This window comes from Elephas maximus, chromosome 3, assembly GCF_024166365.1.
Source record: "Elephas maximus indicus isolate mEleMax1 chromosome 3, mEleMax1 primary haplotype, whole genome shotgun sequence".
Classification (NCBI taxonomy): Eukaryota; Metazoa; Chordata; class Mammalia; order Proboscidea; family Elephantidae; genus Elephas; species Elephas maximus.
Window position 1 is genome coordinate 189790763 of NC_064821.1, and position 5183 is coordinate 189795945.

The 5183-nt window shown below is 47.9% G+C and overlaps 1 pseudogene; it reads right to left on the minus strand.

The window, feature by feature from the left end:
- Window positions 1-900: 900 nt before the first annotated feature.
- Window positions 901-4787, minus strand: LOC126071461 (protein S100-A7-like; annotated as a pseudogene).
- Window positions 4788-5183: the final 396 nt, after the last annotated feature.

The following is a 5183-nucleotide window of genomic DNA, read 5'->3' on the forward strand; positions in this document are numbered from 1 at the left end:
TAACCAGCCCTATTCTTTCACTGCTTCATGTGGGACTGCCCCACTAGACAACAAGCTCTTTAATTCTTCACTGTTCAATCACTTCTGTCTCCACAGTACACATGTCTCACATCACAGTGAGGAGAAACACCTCAGAGCAGAAGCTCCCTCTCGTTCACACACACACATGCATAAACACACACAAACACTCACGCACATTCTGCAGGTTAACACATACAAGCACAAAAAAATCATATCCATGGACTTCTGAAGGTGGAGCTGGTTCTCAGGACCCTGCTGCCTCTTCCCATTCATGACAATGACCCATAAAGAAAATGCCCACTGGCCCTCAGGCTCAAGGGTAAGGCACAATTTTGGTCCAGGGTGTACTTTTGACCGCAAAGGAGAGATCCAACTCCTCCATGGCCCTTAGAAGGTACTACACTGAAGGGCTAGGATATAAAGCATCTGCTCCTCCTCCCTGCTCTTTCCTAAACAGCCAGGTGGGGGATGGACATCTCGGTGCCACACCTGAGATGCCCCACCCCCTACACACTCAAGCACAGACAGGCACCACTTGGGAGACAAAGAGACATCCCAGGATCCCAGCTCTATTCCAGAAGAAAAAAGAGTATGTGCCATACTAGAAGGGCCCTCCTGTGATGCCAGCAGTTGGGCTACATTGGGGCCCTGAGGAGCAAAAGTGGGCCTGGGGAAAGACCAGAAAGGCCCCTCTGGAGTAAATGTCAGCTGGTTTGACCCCCCCTTGTGGAGAGTCTACAAAGCTGAGAGTCAGTATTTCTCCATTTGTCCACTCATACCACCAAAAGAGAAGGAAGAAGTAATGCCAAGTATTAGGTGCAAGGAGATACTTTATTGTTTTGGGGTCTCTGGAGGCCTCTAGGCTGGACTGGCCAGGGATCACTGGCATCCCCCAGAACAGGGCGGCGCACCATGGCTCTGTTTGTGGTAGTCAGTGGCTATGTCCCCTACTACACAGAGAAACTCAGAAAAGTCAATCTTCTTATCCTTATTCTTGTCTTTTTCATCAAAGATATTGCATAAGTAATTTTTGCCCCTTTTTTCCTGTGGGGTAAAAAAAACATACAGACAAACATGAAAATATTATCCAGGGGGAAGGGGAGAATAGAGACACATGAAGAGACAACACCTAGGTCTGAACCAAAGGTGTGGTTGGTCAGGTGAGGCTATGGAGATGGAGAGATGGGGTCAAGCAAAGTCAAGCCCTGACTTGTCACTGGAGATTTCTGGCCAAAAATGGTAACTTGCACGGGGAGTACACTGCTAAATGACAAGTGGACTCAGGCTCCTCCACCACCTTAACTTCAGATGCACTGTCTTCATTCTTCCCGCTGGGGACCAATACAGCCCAGCCAGTTACTCTCCTCATTCTCTAATGCTCTTCACACTTAAATTCTTTCCCATCAAAACCTATCAGTTTGGCCCCATTTATTCTGATCCTTAGTCTCAATGTGTGCTAATGATTCCTTTAACAGTTAAATGAAATTAGGACTATGAATGAGCTTTGCCCATATAAAAGATGGTGGCCTTGTCTGTAGGGTTCATGATTCTCACTATGGTAAGCTCTGCTTCCACGGGCAGTGGTAGTTCAGTGGTAGAATTCCCACAGTGGTAGAATTCCCACCTTCCAAACAGGAGACCCGAATTCCAATCCCCACCAATGTACCTTGGTGCACAGCCACAACTCGCCTGGCACTGGAGGCTTCCCTGTTCCTATGATGCTGAAAAGCAGCTAACAATAACCCCTTCTCCCAGGAAAATGTAAATAGGAGCTTTTAGGAGGCAACTTTTTACCCCAAGGCTACCAGACCCTTGGAGGGACTCTCAGTGACCAGTGGGAGGGCAGATGCTTTAGTCTATTCACTGACTTTCAAATTATAACACTTTCTTGAGTATCTAATATAGCCACCACTTTTTTTCTCATTTTCCAAGCATTTTCCAATAAATCTTTTCATTTCAATGACGCCACCTCAGGAAATTAAGTTCTATTATCTCCTTTTTCAGATGAGAAAACTAAGGATCATATTGCGGGTGATTTGTCCAGGGTCATGCAGCAGGGAGCAGCAGGGGCAGGACAGGTGCCCAGGAGAAAAAAGAGCATGACACTTTGTCCTGAGCTCCTAGAATCTTCCATTCTGCCTACACATGGGTCTGGCCCTGCCTCGGGCCTGGAGGTAAAATGAGAAGAGAAAGGAGGTGTGGAGAGTGAATCAAGGAAGAGCCAGACTCCAGATCAGCCAATCACAAACAGTGAATCCACTTCCAAGCCGGGTCCTCAGGCATGCCAAAGCCCATGGACTCCATCCACCCACCCTGTCCCCTCCCTGCACACACATACACAGCCTCTTCCTGCCCCAGACAAGCCAGACCCCTACTCACACAGTCATTGAGGAAGTTGGGGAAGTTCTCCTTCAACAGCTTCAACAAGTTTGCCCTATTGATCTTATCATCATGCCCAGTGTATCAATGAAATAGTTTGACCAAGCTCAGTACCAAATTCTCAGCTGGAGTGTGGCATATCTTGACTTTCTAAGCTGCAATGTTGCTCATCTTGCCTTTTATTCCAAGACGAGAGTCTACAGAAAAGAAATTAATGAGAATGAACTGGGTGGAAGAGAGTCTGAAGGACAAGGCCAAGGAGTGAGTCAAGACTGAGATAAGACATAACAACTGGAACTTGTCTTTCTCAAATGGTGAGGTAAATTGGTCTCATGGAGGAGAGAGTGGAACCGAGTCCTCGATCCTGAGACTATTCCTGGGGGAGTCTGGGAGGAGAGACAGTGAAACAGTGGAGGTCAGGGCTGTATTAGTGAGGGGCTGGGGCTGACCTGCAGGGGATGGGTATAAAGTGTGTTCTGGCTCACCCAGTTGGGAGTGAGATAACAAAGAGAAGCATCAAGTCCCAAGGCAGGACATTCCCATCAACCATAGCCTTTGGTCTAGCCCATTCTCCTCACTTCCACTTAGGAAATTACCAAGGACCACCAGCCTGAGCAATCAGGTCTAGAATCCTGGGTTTCTGGCTATCTGAGACAGTGGTAAAATTCCCACCTTACCAACTGAAGGCCCAAGTTTAATTCCCCACCAATGCACCTTGGTACACAGCCACCACCAATTCTGATGTCTCCACCCTCCAAGACCTTCCCAGAGTTATTTTGGAAGACCTTGTGCCAAAACAGTGTACTGAAATCAGGGAGTAAAGCTAACCAAGGGCTACAAAAGGAAGATATTTTTTACCTAACAGTTCTCAGAAAAGCACCTAATACTGAGAAAAGAGGAATAACAAGATCTTCCAGCCAAGCCAGCCCCCCACTGAGACCAGTGGAGAAGGGATATGGGATTTGCCAGGATAACCACAAGGTCCCACACTATTAGTTGCAGAACCCATGCATACTAACTCCCAGGCCAGGTTAGTATTCCCCCACAGCTGCAGGGACAGAGCAGATGGGCACCAGGCATGACTCCTAGGAAAGAACAGAGACAGGTGCAGATGTACTGGAGCTGAGGATGATCACAGAGGAGAAAATTAGTGAGATTGTGCATCTGGGCACAAAATAGTCCCTTTATGTAGCTCCGCCTCAGATCGTCCCAGAGGCTGGGTGCCCTGTGGCAGTGTTCATTAGTTTCTCCAAACATTGCACCACTTTGGGTGGAGAGACACACCGAAGAAGCTATACTCAAAACTTCCTTCTAGATATGCTGGGTCTCCAGTGCCTACCACTATCAGGCCACTTTACCACAATTCTGCCCAGCCCAGGCTCCTGGCCAGTGGGAGGAGGCCCCATGCAAGAGGGGTGTGGACAGAGTTGAGTACACTGCCATAGCTCAAGGATGATGGAATCTAGGGATCTGGGAGGGAAGAAACACCTGTCTGTTCATTCAGTCATTCCACAACATTTTATCAATGGCTAGTAATAACTGCCTCCTTTTCCAAGCACTGGAATGAGCCAGGCAGTGGGATACTGTTTTATGTACATTGCCTCAGAGTCCCATGAGAGCCCTGTGAGTTCACATAGGACTCTCTACCACTGTGAGGTAGCTATTGTCCCTTCTTACAGATGAGCAAATTGGGACCAAGGCTGGGTTTCTCAAGCTTACTCAGATAGAATATGACAAAGTCAGGATTCAAACCCAGATCTCTCAGACTTCAAAGCCCTCTCCTAATCATACTGACCTCTTGCTGAGCCTCTGATGGTGTTACCATCTGGACTGGGCAAGGGGTCATACCATTGCCTGCCCTGCAGGAGCCCACACTCCAGGACAGATGACCCTGCACAGAAGAATCCCACAGGTACCTCCACCCAGGAAAATGTGGGCTTCAGGGCAACGACAGCAGTGAGTGGGGCCTCTGTGATTCTCAAAGCCTTGGTTGTCACACTGTTCAGGCTATGAGCCCCTCTGCGAGAGCTGTCTGTGGCCACCATTCCCTGGGAACAATACCTTTTCCGTCAGGGAAGCTCACTATGCTTTAAGAAACATCTTCACTGATATCATCTTGCCAGAACCTCACAGAAATCCCCAGAAGGAGACTGCGATTACTGACAGAGGAAGGACTAACACTCAGCCAGAGATGATGCTCCATGAGACACTTCAGTATCATCTCACCTCACAGCCCCGTGAGGACCCCGGGGGTATGCCAGGAGCCACTGTCGAGATCCAAATTCAGCTCTGTTGTCAGTACGGTAATCACTCTCTGAATCTCTCCTATTTGGATATTGAAAGTGGACAATCACATTTGAGGTTTTTTGCATCCAGGGCCCAGACATGGTTCGGATGAGAATCTCCAGAGAGATTTAGAAGGTGCAGCAGAGGCAGCTACAAAGCCAGCTTCAACACAGGTAAGTGTTCACAGAAGCTGTACCCTCAGTGACACTGTCCAGTCATCTGCTTTGTGCCCATGGGAGCTATGGTGGTGCCATGATGGTAGCCGTCCTAGAACCAGTTTTCTAAATTCTGGGTCGTAGTCGAAAAGTTTCACCTTACAGGCAACGGTTCTGCAGTGGCTCTCTAACTTTCTCTCCTCCAGCCCTCCAAAGAGTTATAAGCCCTTGACACCCTTGGTTAATTGTCTTTCTGCTGAAAATATAACGAGTGAACCCTCAGGCACAAGAAGAAAGCAAATAATAAAAATTAGAGAAGAATTAAATGAATTACAGAACAGA